Genomic DNA, 16555 nt, shown 5'->3' with positions numbered 1-16555 from the left:
ATGTAACCTGACCTATTTTTGTACATACCACGCCTTGAGGGTGGGCTCATCTTGCAGTCTGTGTAGGAACCGTAGAACTTTAAACAATAATCTCAAGTTGGTACACCTGCCAACAAATATTTGTGTGGTAAAAATCATTTTTCTGATTCTAAAGAACAAACAGTAAGAAGAACTGTTTCTCTGATACATTCTGAAAGCTGGCCTCAATTAATTATCAAAATAACCCATGAAAATCTCTGGTCAGATGACATAAAATATGGAAGAAGGCAAGCTATGATAAAAGTGGCCCTACATTGTAGTAGATATGTTTGGTATTGTGTATTTTAAAATCTGAAACTTATAGTTAGAGGGAAGAAGTGTATGCATTATCATTAAATACACTACCAAGCTAAAAATGGTGGGCATGTAAATAAGTAGCAAATTGAGCAAGTCAAACCGTTCTTGACTAATATTCTCAGGCAATTCATTTCTGGTTCAATTATCACAATTCTCTTCCTCTTTACAAGGAATGTCTGAAACAATCTCGACAGCATTCAGGACAGCTCTTACAGTTTTACAAACAAGTAAACATAGCCCCTACTATACACAGAATTAGCCATCTTTTTCTTCTTATAGAAGACAAAGAAACAATTAATTGCTCACAAATTGCTCTGCAGTTTCCAAGCTTGTTCAATAAACATTGTTCTGATTCCTTCAGCTTTAAAAATAAAAAACGTTGGCTATAATTATCACCTGTTTCAATATAAAAAAAAAATTGAGAACTAAATCCGAATATAATTTGGATAAGAAAATTTGATCTGAGCATATGAAGAGTTTAGGAATAATAATAATATGGGAAATAAAGGATAAATAAAATAATATAAGTGTAAATGTAAATATCTGTCTAAAATCTGGAGATGGGAAGGGATAATTGCTGTTATTGAAATATGAGGTAAGGTACAACAGAAGCTGTGATACATATACATCCATCACAAGCTGGGCATATACAAAAAAAGATGGGAGAATCTCTACTCAGGCTATGTGCTCTGCCATAGAATTCCAGGTGAAGACTAAGCCACATAAACATGGTGCACTGTTGCATACCTGGAAATGCTCAGCTTTTCCCTTCTCCAATCACCACCTTTCTTCAAGAAGAGGGTCCTGTAGTACCAAAGCATATTATAGAAACATCCCCATGGTCAGGAAGGCATTACTACAGTATTGCTTCAAGCAAGACTTTGTTGAGATACTCTTCATTGAACACAGTAATTCATCATTTAGTAAAACTGTTAAGAACATGGATAAGTACCTTGTCTACCATCCCACAGGTTGGAGAAGGAAGGCATGTTAGGTGCCTTCACCACGGATGTGATAACGTTTAGAAATCCTTTTGCTCTAGTTGCATGCCGGAAACAAAATACATCAATATTATTATTGTAAATGGGGTTCAAAGGGGGATGTACATGTTGAAGGGTATGCAGCAGGGAAGATGGAAATTACATTCCCCAGTTTGCAGGACTTGAGATGATTTCCTTGGAAAGTAGAATTTTGACAGTCCAAACAGCATAAATCAGAAATGTATGTTCAGAAAGTGATATAATTTAAAGACTTTGATTCTAGAATTTTGGTAGGTGGTCCTAGGGGCCAAAGTAAAGACTTCCAGATGTAGCTTTGTTGTGATAATTATATTACTTAGTATCCAAATATTTTTTTCTCCTGGAGACTCACTGCAGTATCAGTCATGAAAAGCCTAGGACATCCATTTTTCACACACTTTTTCTTCCAAAGTCTGCTCCTTGTTTGTCCCTTAGGAATTGAGGAAAATTCATGCTAGTTGAGCAAATGTGTGTGGAGATAGACTGCCTTGTTTTTTACTGGTTGCTCAGTGGAAATTACTATTACTATACATCTCCATCCACTGATACATTTGAAATATTTCAATGAAAATAACAGCTTATCTTAATAACTTCTACAGTAAAATTTCATTTCTTTGGCGTAGCTTGTTCAATATTATGAGAACTATATGATATCTATATTTTGAACTTGTACTAATTAATTCCAATTAATTGACCGTTGCATTAATAACTGAAGCTATATGTAAGAACAAAAGACACCCGGCTCATCACAAGAAGCCTGTTGGTCTTAGCTCTGGCAGAGAATGATATGTATGCAAACACATTTTTCTAATATGCAAAAAATGTAGCTTTTTAAAAAAAGAATTAAGTCTTAAAAAGTAGAACAAACATTCGTTCTTTGACAATTTCATATCATTACATCAGTGAACGGATTATCCTGGGTAGCAATCATTGAGCCTTTTTTACAGGTGAGAAAGTGAAGAAATCTTTTAATTTCCCCATCTCCTGTTTCTGAAATGTTCTTACAATGTTGTCAGGCCATACTTACGTCTTCTGAAGTCTGGCAATCAGTACCACATTTTTTCCAAAGGCGACTGGAAGTATCGTAGCTGAAGTTAAGACTTTATGAACAAAACACAAATTGTTAACTAAAAACTGATTTTCTCTATGTGCTATTTTTGTACAATTGCCATATATTTTTCTCTTTTATCCTTTCAATTCTGATTAAACTGCTAACTCATGTTTATATCTATACACCAGATGATAATTGTTTTGTTCCTCTCATGTGACTTTCCCCTTTTTAATGCCTGTAGCAGGGGTGAAATTCAGCAGGTTCCGACAGGTTCTGGAGAACTGGTAGCAATACCACTTCTGGCTGGCCCCAGGATGGGGAAAGAATGGTGATTTTGCAGTATCCTTCCTCTGCCACACCCATCAAGCCGCGCCCACAAAACCGGTAGTAAAAAAAAATTGAATTTCACCATCGGCCTATAAGCCCCTATTGTATCAAATCACCTTGACTGAATAATGATGGGAATTGTAGCTTAATGTGTCTGGAGTAGAATGCCATAGAACTTCATTGTGGACCATGGAATTAATATCTCCTTGAAAATTCCAGAAATCAATAAAGTCATATTCTGTGCCACAGTATACTTCTGAAACTTCAGAAAGGATCATAACAGTGCGCACCCCTGCCACGCACACTTTCTTTCTCATATTTGGCAAATTGAACTGATTTAAGACTCTTTGACCCAGTTTATTGTCTTGTCTTCAAGGTGAAATGATTTTGTGATCCTAAGAAAGCTTCTCATCAACTTCCCAACAAGTCTGCAGGCTTCCAAGATCTATTCCATAAAAGCATCCAATCTTATTCCAATATGATTTAGTGTGGGAAGCTTTCAAAACTCATGAGTTATATTTAGCAACCAAGATTAAGACAGATTGGTGTTTACTGTTTCACGTCAAATGCTGAATGGATAAGCAGCTCTATCAGTATTAGTTCAATACTAGTTACAGGATAGCATCCCCATATATATAGGTTCTCTGGTACCCACAGTTCTCTGTTTCACTACCTTATTGCCACTGCATATCATCCAACATCTGCTACCTAAGGTAGCTGCTTGATTCCCTTAGTTATACAGCTAGTTATACAGCAATTGTGAAAATGTGCTTTTAATTCTTGAATATATATACAACTTTTCAGCATACAACACTGCAGAGTACTGTACAGTTTAAGCAATTGTTTTAATTGGATGTATGTTTATTTGTAGAAATCCATAATTAGAACATTGCAAATATACAGATGGAGCAACAGTGGTTTGAAGCCCACACAAGACTGATGGTGGCCTTCTGCCTGATCTGCAGTGTTTTGTCTATTTGCTGACTATTACTGCTGATTCACATATCACATTTTTGTTTTCCCCCACCCTCCCCTTAGCAGATCCTAAAAATATTGTCTCCATTTTGATGGATTCCTAAAATACAGAAGCTTGCAATTGATTACCATTTTTAAAATTCAGACTACCTTGTTCCCCCCCTGCCCAAATAAGACCTCCTTTGAAAATAAGACCTCCCCGAAAATACTGGAACACAGCAGCAGCCATGAGGTGACCATGCTCACCGCCTCCTCAAAAATAAGACCTCCCTGAAAATAAGGCCAACCCTTTCTTATTTTTGGGGAAATATGGGAGTACCACCAAATTTGACCTCAATTCTTTCTTTTCACTTTTCTGTGTGTGCCCAGAAACTTGGCATTACTGAAGAAAACAATAGAAAATGGGTGTTGGTATCTTGCTTGTGTCTGAGATATAGCTGATTAATTTATGTTGGATTATGAGAACTTGGCTTTTTGTCTATCCTTGGGAACATGGTAAGTACTGGTGATATATTTCTGCAATGATAACTACCCAGCAAACCATGATATCTCTACAAGAGATTACAGCATGGATTATGATTCTCAGGCTATAGACAGATTAAATAAAACAACCCAAACGTGTAGATGTCAAATGTTTATTTAACAGTAGAATAACTATTGTTGAATAGAAATTCATCTAAGTAATCATTAGAAGATAGCTTTGACCCTAAACAAATGATTACATGATGTCTTAAATACAGCATAGAACCCCTTCTTATGCAATTGTCACCCACCTACAGTTATTAATATATTTAGTACCAATACATGAAGCTTGGGCAAATACGGTATCTTTTTTTAAAGATGTGATTTCTGGCAGGAAATCTATCAATATTTAATTATGGAATTTTTTTGCTTTAAATTCATTATTTCAGAATACATATCCATACATTACATCAGTATATTTTGCCCAAAGTCTGGTATCTTACAAGACCAGCAAAATGAACAGACTTGATGAAAGAATCTGGAAATAATAAATAAATGATGAGGCTTAGCAAAACCTATATTACATCTCCTTTTTCAGACTGTACAGTCTTGAGATTAAAAATACATGTGGTTTTATCCTAAAGAATTTTTATCATGGTAATCAGTAATCAGTTTATTCTAAAAAAGATGCAGAGGTTCACCACTAAATTTAACAGAGACTTTTTAATTTGACCTGACTGATAATATAATCAAAATAAATTAAGATAATGGTTAAAATGAACTAAAATTGAAGAGAAAAAGTAGCCATATGATATTAATAAAGTACTAAATAAATTCTTTAACATATTGCATCTAAACCATATGTATTTTGTAAACATTGTGTACGTATGTATGTGTGTATGTATGTATGACTATATACATACATATATATATATATGGGTTCAGAAAGATTATTAGATGTTACCTGCAATGTAGCCACCTCAACTAAATCCCTTTTTCTGTGACAATTCCAAGCCAGGTGATAGGGGACTTTCGGAAGGACTTTAAAGGTGGGGTGGTGTCAATCTCATCTCAGGAGGGATGATATTCCACATGGCAGGTGTCACAGAAGAAAAGCCTTCTCTTGGATCCCACAGAATGTAGTTCCTTAGCAGATGGAACATAGAGCATATTTCTTCTGTCAGACCTGATGGGACTGGGAGATGTATTAAGGTAGTTCCTCAAATATCCCATACCATACCATGAAAGACTTTAAAGATCAAAACTGGCCCCTTGAATTGGCACCAAAAGCAAACTAGCAACCAACACAAGTTGCAGAGGAGACATGTAAAGTGTGCCATTCTAAGAGGACACCTAATTAACCATGAGTAACCATGACCAGAGCCTTCTCATCCAGGAATGGGTGCAATTGTTGTACAACACGAAGTTATGCAAAAGCCCTCCTAGTCATTACTGCCACATACTTTTTGATCAGGAGTCACAAGTCTAGGAGGACCTCCAAGTTGCTTACAGGGTTGCTTGGAGCAGTGCAACCTATTCAGTACCAGAGATAGTGCAGTTCTAGAATTAGAAGCCCTCCAAACCCAGAGCCCCCCCCCCTGGTATTATAAGTTTCAACTGAAGCCTGTTGTTTGCAAACCAGATCCCGATAGCCTCCAAGCACCTGGATAGAACATCAACAGTGGGTTTAATTTGCTAGGAGCAGAGATTGTATAATTGGGTATCATCCACATATTGATCATATCTCACTTGTAGTGACAAATAAAGTTACCCAGTGGCTTCATGTTGATGTTAAAAAGGAATGGAAAAAGCACTGAACCCTGAGGCACTCTCCCCCTCAATTGCCACTGACTGGAAATGACTCTGAAGACAGGAGCAAATCTGCCCAATTCCTGGAGCTGGTCCAGTATGGTCATGGTCAATGTTATCAAAGGCCATTGAGAAGTCAAACAGAGCGAGGATGGATGCCCAACACCCAAAACCAGCACCCCAAAAGTAGCCACCCAAGGTTACTTTATTCCTCCTTATTTTTCACAATAAAAAAATCATCGTGCTCTTTATTCTCCACAATAAAATAATGTTTTGAAGTTGGATCCACTTTGAAGTTCATCATTTAGATTTGAGGTTTTTAAAATGTTATTGTCTTCTTGTTTCTTTCTCTACATGTTGCTGCTTCTTCTGCTAGAATGTCTCCCACAAGGAAGCCTTGCACACAGTTATTTCACTGATTAATAGCCTGAATTTCGACTAGTGGCTGCCAAAATTGCCTGCTGCATTTCTTCATACTGTCACTTTCTATGTTGCCTTCAGAATAAAAATGATTGCAGCCTGCACCTACTGAACTTATGCAGTGTGAGTGACAACTGTGATTAACGTCTGAATCACAAGATTAGGGTGAAAAGCTGTGTACATCTTCATCAATTTTATGGAAGAAAGATGGTGTGGCAATTTGGCCCCCTTGTTTCCTGAATCTGACATAGTAGCTCTAAAATGGTCCAGAGTGCTCCTTTGTGTCATGGAAATCCTGCCAGAAATAAATCCATTGGGATTGCAGGGTGGGATAGGGTATATGTCCATATAAATTGTTCTTTGTAAGTTCACAACTTCCAGACTTGTGTAATTCACAGCAAGGGCATAATACTTGTGTAATTTTCACATAATAAAAACATAGGATTCATCTCTGTACAAAAACATCTGTTCATTTTTATAAGGGGCTCAGTTTATAGCCCTGATTCAAAGGAACTCATCCTAATTGTTTTCACTGAAACTGCATGGACAATATTCAAGGCCAAACTTTTATCCTCTGTAATCATGTAATGTCTTTAAGAGTTTTATCTTTCTTGACTTCTGGTTGCAACTGGACAGTTCTACTTCTCTCATCCAATCCATCTCATAATTGGGGAAAGAACTGATTCCCCCAGGACTGTATGACCTACAGTGAGATGAGTAATGAGGAAAGAAAGATGCCTGTACTTTTCAGTTTTTATCTTTTTGAACTTTTTCTTTTAAAAAATAGTGTTTGCTCCCAATGCAGCAATGATTCTGCATTGGGAGTCACTAGGTGAAATCGGGGCCATAATAAAGGAATGAATGAATGAATGAATGAATGAATCTAACTAACTAAATAAATAAATAAAATAAGATCATGTATTGCACTTACTTATTTAATTTACTTTTAGGCTGTAGAGAAGGAAACGTATGGGGTTTTGAATCTTTCGGATCCTGAACCCCTCTCTTTCAGCACATCCTGTGGGAATTTTTGAGGTTGATATTTCTGAACACTAGAAAGAAAGTAACAATTGTAGGGGGTAATTGAAGGTATTTTTCTTCTAAGTATACCTTTTCCTATATTATAGCAAAAATCTAATAGTTTTATGTTCTTGGATCTAATCTTAAGAAGCACAGAATGTATCTTTCATCTGTTACCCAGATCTACTTATTTAATCATCATTAGCAGTCTCCAATTAAAACAATACTACACCACTCTGTGTTACAAGAAAATGCATTAATTTTAACTTCAGCTTGAAGACCCAGATATTAAGGTATTTTCTAAAATAGCATATAACTTAATGTTGCATGAACCTATAGTGCAAATGTAATACTTTTAAAGAAAGTTTTTGTTAAAATGAATTACTTTGAAATGAAACAAGCATGAATGTATTGCAGTGCAAAGAATTACTTAGGCTGATCCGTTTTTTTCTGCTTGAACCATGTTCAAATTTTACAGATACTGTTGCCCATAATTTAAGAAATAAAAATCCAAACAGGATTTGCTATTTAATTTTATTTATTAAATAATATTATTTAATACCAAATAATTGGAATTTTTACAGTCAAACAATATGTCCGATATAAAGGCATCAAGATAAAATCAAATTATATGTCAGATACAAAGGCACAAAAATTAAATAAGACAATCATATAGTACTTCCAAATGACTACTTGTCCTTAATGGGACTATCCACATATTTATTGGTACTTGTTCATATAAGCATAGCCATGTTTAATTTGAGTAATAGGTTCATTATGAAATCACATTTGATTGACTGATACTGACATCAAGTTAATGTTAATTCTTAGTGGCCACGTTGATAGGATGATCTCTAGGATGATCTGTCCACTTCAGGCCTACCAATGGTGCAGCTATTGCTTCTGAAATCAAGTACAGATAGTTCTCAACTGACTTAAACTGAGCCCCAAATCTATGTTGCTAAGTGAGAAATTTGTTAAGCAGGTTTTGTCTCATTTTATGACTTTTCTTGCCACATTTGTTAAGTGAATCATTGCAGTTGTTAAATTAGTAACATGGTTGTAAAGTGAATCTGGTTTTCCCATTGACTTTGCTTGTCAGAAGGTTGCAAAAGGTGATCACATGACCCCGGGACACTGCAACCGTCATAAATGTGAGTCAGTTGTCAAGGATCTGAATGTAAATCATATAACCATGGGGATACTGCAATGGTCATAAGTCTGAAAAAATGGTCATAAATAACTTTTCAGTACCGTTGTAAAGTCACATGGTCACTAAGTGAACTGTTGTAAGTTGAGGACTGCCTGTACATTCACCTTGATGCTGGTTGTCTGTGCACCATTTCTACATCTTCTCTTACCTTCTACCTCTCCCAGCATTGTGGATTTCACAAGGGAGGCAAATTTAAATCTGGTCATTTGTGCCTGAGAACTCAGATCAATTCAACTGATTTGATTTACAATTTATTTGGTTGTTTTGGGTCTAACCCTGGTATTTTTAGGAGTCTTCTCCAATACCAAAGTTTAGAACTGCCAATTCTCTTTTTATTTTGCTTCTTCAACTTTCACTTCCATGAAGCATCATAGGGGGAAAATTGTCTCCACAGTTCTGATCATTTATAGGTTTAACCCATCATAGCATCTGAATATCTTTCCCAAGACGTTCACTGCTACACTGCCAAATGCTGCTCTCCCGTGTATCAAAACAGGGAAAATACACAAGGGGGGGGGGAATGTTGATGCAGAGAAAATAAAGGTAAACAAAAGAAGTTACCAAAATTATAACTATTAGTGCTCAGGATATTATTTCTCCTCTGGAAGGAAACTGGTACTGTGGTTATTCTGTCTGGATGCCTACACCAGCGCTCACTCCTTTACAGGTCTGCCTCGTGTTTGCAGTCTGCAAGAGTTTTAAGCCTCTGCTTCCCTGCGCATCCCTTTTCCTGGTCCCGTTCTCCTCACTGTTTGTTGGGGGGGGAGTGTTGCATCTCTGCGCCCGAGGCGAGTGCAGAGAGTGAGCTAAGGGGGGGGGGGGAGAGGTGGAGCCAAGGCTGCTCCTGCCATCTGGGATTGATGGATGAGTGCTCCTTCTCTCTGTGTGTGCGCGTGTGTGTATTTGAGCGAAAGAGGGGAAGGGAGAGCCCGTTCGCCCGTGCCCCGAGTTCCGCGTTCCGGACGCGCAAAGGCGCGACAGAACCTGGCATCCTTCGCTTGCGTCAGACACAACGAGCTGCTTCCACGCCGCGCCAGCCAAACGCGCCGCTGCGAGATAATGTGCGGGGCAGCTCCTCGCTAGCGGGTTAGCCCAGGCAGGCGGCATGGCTCCGAAGCGGCGAGCGGGGTCAGGCGGCGTGTGGCTGCGGGCGGGAGCCTGCCTCTTGGCCTGGGCGGCCGTTTGTCGCGTCCGGGCGAGCGCTTGCCCCACACCGTGCGCCTGCAGCGGCACCACGGTAGACTGTCACGGGCTGGGGCTCCGCGCTATTCCCAAGAACATCCCGAGGAGCGCAGAGAGGCTGTAAGTGTCGCCGGACCGAGGGGACGCGCCGCCGCACCGGGAAGGCTCTCGGCTCTCGGGGCCCCCCAAAGGGCCACTTGGGAGGCGTTTGATTGCCGCGTTTTGCCGGCGCCTGCGGGGTCTCCGCAAATGCTGCCCGTCGCGCTTCCCCTGCCGCCCCTGACAAAGGAGCCCAGCCGCCCTCGACGCTTAGAATGCCTCGCTCCGGGACGCGCTCGCACGGTCCCGGAGGCGGCCGAGACAAAGGTCCCCCTGGGGAAGTCGGAATGCGGGGAGGAAGTTGGGCTAGACTCGGGCAGCGTCCGATTCCGAGCGTTCCTGTGGGGCTTCGGGAACAATCCCTCCGTTGCCTTTGTTAGGCAGCCGTGGCGCGCTCCCGTGCGGCTCTGCCCCCATCTCAAACCCCCGGGTCTGCACGAAGCAGGAGCCTCCCACCCTCCCCTTCTGCATACGCGGGGCAGCGGGTCGGGTCGGATGAAGAGCAGCGGCTCCCGCTGGGCGCAGACTCAGGATCGCGTTTCCCTCCGCGGCGAATAGCGCAGAGATTCCCCCCCCTCCCCCGCTAGGCAACTTTCTTGTCCCTCCAGCTTCGTTGTTCGGGGATATGTTGTGTGTGTTTGTGTGTCGGAGGGGGCGTGTGCGTGCGTGTGTTTGGTTGTGCGTTGGCAAGGCGGGTGTGAATCTTCTGGGGGCTGGCTGGGGCTGGTTATTTCCCACAGCTTCCCACGAAAACTGTTGTCTGGCGCTACCTCAGATGCGTGGAGCTCCAATGGGGATAACGGGAGTTTTCACCCAAGGCATCCAAAGGGGGCACCAGGATTGGGGTGGGGACGGAGCTACATAGATACCTGCTTTGGGAGGGGGAGTGATAGGGAGGAGATTTGATGGAAATGGGAGAGGAAGAGGAGGAGGAGGAATTGAGACCGGCGTTTACATCGCTGGAACTGGCTGGCGTCATCATATCGCTCTCTAAATTTCCTTTCTGAGTTGGTCGAAAAAGCCTCTTCGCCTGGCAAACGTATCGCTAGAATGTATCTGGGTTGTGTGGAGGCTGCAGCAAATACTCCAGGGCTCAAAACTAAATGGTGCTTGTGGGACGACTCTTTTTCTCCCTAAGGAGCCTACAAGGCTAAGGGCGCTACCCTCTACACAGTCCCAGTGAGCTCCCTTCCCCCTCCATTCAGCAGTTTAACTAGGGCTGTAGGAAAGCAAGAGGAAACTACTTGGGGAGATAACTAATCCTGTGGCTCAGTTAAACCCATTTGGGCTTCCTAACTAGTTGCCTGAAGCATTTGCAACTAAAGGAGAATCAAGCATCTTTGATCTCTCTTGTTTGTGAAATTCTTCAGAATAAGTTAGTGATGGTAGAACTATTGAGGCTCATTCATAGCAGCCTCCTTTGCTCTGCTGATTAGAATGACCCCAATGTTTCTTCAGCTTGAAGGGGGTGGCTACTTTGGAGGGGGTGCAAAGGAAAGTAAAGGTGGAAGGCATACTAAACAATTCATTAGAAAGTGCAACGCTGGATAGTGCAATTTAAGCAGGGGAGGAGAACAAGTGGGCAAGGTGGTGTAGCTGCTACTGAGCAGAATGTTGCCTCTCATACTTGGGTTTCTTTTGGTTTCTCTTTGAGAACTAGTTGAAACTCTATGGACAGTTAATGGTTAAAGTCTGGTAGAAAGAACTGATACCCTGGTCAGCCACCCAAGCCCCATGTTGTCCGTTCTTCACTTCCTGCCAGTTCTGCATCCACCCTTGGATCTCAAAGCTTTCAATCCACCACTCTTCCAAAGTCTCCTTCTTCCCCTCTCACCCCCATGGATTGCATGTCCTGAAGCCAGATAGAGGGTATGCCACTTGGTGCAGTGCATGCATAGCTTGTATAGATTTAAGCACAAGGTAACCTGGCAGAGAATGAAAATGGGCAAGGTTTGTATGAGCAAAAGGCGAAGCAGAAGCAAAGGGGAGATACTCCCCTTGTTGGGCAGGGCGATGCTACACCTGACTTGAATGATACAAACAGCAGCGCAATGAACATTTCATTTGATATGGTAGCATTGTGGCATTCTGGTGAGATTTATACTTTGGAAAGTGACTAAGGGTGACTTTCCTCCCTTTGGCTGCCCCCTTCCTAGCTTGAGTTTTGTTCCCTCTGTGCTCATCAAAGCCAGATGTGGGGGTATAATCCATCCTTCTGGAGACTGCAATGAGACAGTCCAGTGACAGTTACAGCCTCCCCTGCCAGGACTTACAGCTGCTTTGGACTGGAAGTAGCCATATTCTAGGATGCCTGGCCTGTTGTGCATCTGGAGGATCATGCACAGAGCAACCCACCCCTCCTATTGTTGTTCCTCCTACAAACCAATTAATGCTCTCAGATTAAGCCTAATTAGGTCATCCGCCTGTGGACACCTCTGTGCACAACAAAGCAGCCTTGGTGAACTCTCCTAGCAGCCCTGCATGATGTCTTCTTTAATGGCATTTCCTTCTTTGGCACCTTAATTGCCCTCACTGAAGTCATTATTATGCCTCAGCCATAAGGAGCTGCTTGGGGAGCATAGATGAATGGAGTCTGCCCATCACTTGGTATGTGCGGGATCCACACATACAAGATTCTGCTCTTAAATGGCATAATACCAAGAATGGGTACCATGCTGTGCTGACAAGAGGCATCTAGTTTGTTATTTATAGTTGCAATGCTGTCATTTCTTGTAACTCTTTTTTTGTTCACGTCAAAAAAAGAGGAAGCAGAGGGGAAATCAATGGTTTCAGGAATACCTAGTGAATTTATGGATAATATGAACACATAACTCCCCCTCCTCCGTATCCTGAGACATACAGGGATTGCTAGCACATGCTATATAGATCTCCTTCTTTAAAGGGGAATTGTGTTAGGGAAAAATTACTCCTCCTCCTATATCTACTCCTACTATTATAGAAAGTACTGTACAGGTTTTAAAAAGCTCCCATCATCGGACCAATTAAAGTCCAAGCACTTGCTTGGCTAACCAGGGTACTATTCATTCTGTTGGTCCAACAACTGAAATATGTAAGAGAGAGGAAAATAATCTATTTTAGCTGTTTATTATGCTGCATTCTTTATTTTAGATTTCCAAAGAACCTTTAGTACAGTGCAGTTCATGGAGTGGTACACAGCTATCTGTACAGATATGTTTTACTTTATTATTTTAAGCAAAAGCAAATGTAAGAAGGAGTCAGGTTACTAGACTGCTAATTCAGTTTGGACTGTTTCACATTTTATATATGGAAATGGGATGGCTGATGTAAATTATGAATTTGGTGATCATACATATAGCCAGAAGCAATTCCTGGGATGATAGTGACACTTTCCTGGCTGCAGTAATTGATGCTGGTTGTATCTGCAAATGCTTGCTTGGAAAGTTATAACTTCTACATAAATTCATACGGTACTTGGGAAGAATACAGATGTTCATGCATAGCAGAAAATGCGCTATGAAAATTGCCTTTGCTCTGATGCTTAATGCCTTGCTAAGAATAAAATAATGCTTCAATTCAGAGTTTATGCTTAATGAAAACCAAGGCTTAGACTGACACCCAAACTATGGAATCCTTGATGCTCTCTGAGCTTGGTTGTGTGCTTGGAGACATTTCATTACTGAAGTAGGTAACATCATCAGTGTGAGTGAGTGTGGTGTTTACTCTCTGTTTATATAGAGGTACTTGTCCTGCCTGTTTTAGAGGGATGTGGTTTTCTCCTTGGTAATTTGTTGATTAATTTAATTTAATTTATTTTAATTTATTAGATTTATCGGCCGCCCAATCCTGGAGAACTCCGGGCGGCTTACACAGAACAAGAAAAGAAAAACAAACAAAAAATAAAAATAAAAAATTTCTCCAACACGCATACGTTCAAATTGGGGCTGGACCCTACATAATAGGTCAACAGCCCCAGGCCTGCCGGAACAGCCAAGTTTTAACAGCTTTTCTGAAGGCCATGAGGGTGGGCGAGGTCCGGACCTCTGGGGGTAGCTGATTCCACAGGGTCGGAGCGGCCACAGAGAAGGCCCTCCTCCGAGGCCCTGCCAGCCGACACTGTCCGGCTGACGGAGTCCTAAGGAGGCCCACCCTGTGGGATCTTATCTGCCGTTGGGAGTTATGTGGCAGTAGGTGGTCTCGCAAATATGCTGGTCCTGAGCCATATAGGGCTTTAAAGGTAATGACCAACACCTTGAATTGCGTTCGGAGACCAATTGGCAGCCAGTGCAGCTCACGGAGGGTTTTATTTGCTGCCTGATTGTTTGCTTGATGTTAATCCTTGCTTATCTGGGTATTGGCTACTGGAGGGGATGTATTCTAGTCTTTTTGGGTTTTTTTCTGAGCATTTATATTGTCTGTTTTGAATTGTATACAAATACAGTTTATTTCTGTATGTCCGTTGTTGGCTGATTTGTTTGAATACCAAACTTCCAGGAATTCCCCAGCATTTAAATTTATTTAGCTTGGTCTAGGATGCTCACCATTTTCCAGTTGAAATTAAGGTTGAGTCTGTTTATCTATTATGAGACTAAAGAGTTTTCATTGTGTCTTCTGATTGTTAGCTGGTGTTCATGGATGCATTCTACTAGTCTTCTGCCTGTTATTGGATGTCTTCTTTTCTAGTCTTTTCTTCTATTAGAGGTTCAAACTGAAAACCATTTATTTTTAATTGTCTACCAAGGCACAAGAAGAAATAATGTACTAATAGAATTTGATAGGATATCCAAATAAGCAAATCATACTTAAATGATATTTGTATGCTACTCTATGTAGACAAGAGTGAGTCGGGAATTTATGAAGCAATCATTGTTAAAACAGAAAAAAAAAACATATTTACTCTTCCTGCATGTTTGATATCCTAAACAGTGATTTGATTTCTAAATGATAGCACGAGCTATGGTTTGTGTAATACCTGAATTGATCCAACAAATATGTCTCTAACTCTGCGATAAGGTTAGGGTTAGGGTAAGCTGCAAGTAGGACCAACTTGAGATATTTTACGTGAAGCAAACAGCAAATGATAAGCATTTTGAAGCCAAGTACAGAGTATCTAGCTCAGGTTAAATTAGTATGAAACCTTTAGCAGTAAATTCTACAAATATCTCTTTACCTCTCTAGCATTTCTTCTTCTTTTAGTGTTTTTCCTGAGAGTGCAGGGTTCACATTTTTTTGTAGAAAGGTATGAAATCAACCATGTGTTCATCCATTGGTTGCCCCAGGAATTGACTGATTGGCTTGTCACCAAGCCTGACATTGTGTGCTGAGACAGAGTGATTAGCCCAAAGACATCCAGCTGGCTTTTATGCTTAAGGCAGGACTAGTGCTAACAGTCTTCCAGTTTCTAGTTTGATGCCTTAACTACTAGACCATACTGGCTCACATTCCCTCTCTAATAATAGAAAGCAATAATACAGTAACTAAAAAAACAGTTTTCATTATCTCCAAAAATCAGCTTTTCATGCCTAAAGGTAGACCAGCACTGTATTCTCATAAGCTGAGAAGATCTAATAAAAGGAGTATATAATATCCTTAAGGTAACTGCATCTTGCTCTAAAATGTGCACTGAACCTTTTGCAAAGACTTTCCAAAGTTTAATAGCTCCCCTCCCTGCCCCTGCTTCACACTTCTCCTGTATTTGCATGGTTCAGGGTACCACAATTCTATGGTTCTTTGAGCAGATGCTGTTCTTGTTTCCTTTAGTATCACTAAGGAAGTTAGCTAGCCAAGTAAACTTTGTTTATAGATTTGAGCTTTGTTTTTCTTTGGCAAATCTGGGGGAGGCAGTATGTTAGGAGATAGAGCAAGAGCTGTTCTGATGCTTTTTTGACTGCCTTTCACCAAATATATGGGCCTCTTTCTTTAACAAATAGGTCCCCTGGTGTCCTAGCTTCAGAAATAAATACCAAGCTGAAACAGTTGATGGATAGTTCTTTCTAAAGAAAGGCACCGAGAGAGCATTTGGTGAGCAACTAACATTGCAGACAGATTGCTAGATACCACTCGCTATTCTTAATGGCATTCTGCAAGATACTAAAATAAAAATGTAACTGTTAAAACAAAATCATGTGAATGCATCTGAAATAAATGCTAACTTGGTCTCAGCGATTGCTAATCAGCATAAAGTCAAGGCAGCAATTACTACTATAAGAACACAGGGAAGTGGGGGAATCAATCTATAAATTCTAGGTAGAAATACAGCTAACATCATGTGGCTGGTCTTCAACAGATGACATATGGTCAGCTGACAATCAACCCAAAGACAGGCATTTGTTGCAAAGACAACAACATCTCTTGTATGAAAGAGTTGGGTGACCTCATAGGTCTTACTATGAATGGGTAGGAGCTCTTGCATTGTGGCTGTTTCCCATGCTGCTTTGGTAAGACTGAAAAAGAAGCAATCAGGCCAACCGGCATGGTGATTTTTCATTGCAATGTCACCAGCAAAGCAGTGCTGGGATAGGAAGCGGCCATTTCAGTCATATTCAGTCTGCGCATTTCCTTTTCTTTATACAGTGCTAGATAGATATGGGGAGAAGCCATGTTACAGTGGGTCCCTACCTTATTGTTAAGATAGCATATCAATTGAGTCATAGCTTCTTCCAG

Source organism: Thamnophis elegans, chromosome 10, assembly GCF_009769535.1.
Source record: "Thamnophis elegans isolate rThaEle1 chromosome 10, rThaEle1.pri, whole genome shotgun sequence".
Classification (NCBI taxonomy): Eukaryota; Metazoa; Chordata; class Lepidosauria; order Squamata; family Colubridae; genus Thamnophis; species Thamnophis elegans.
Note: the sequence above shows the minus strand (reverse complement) of the source record.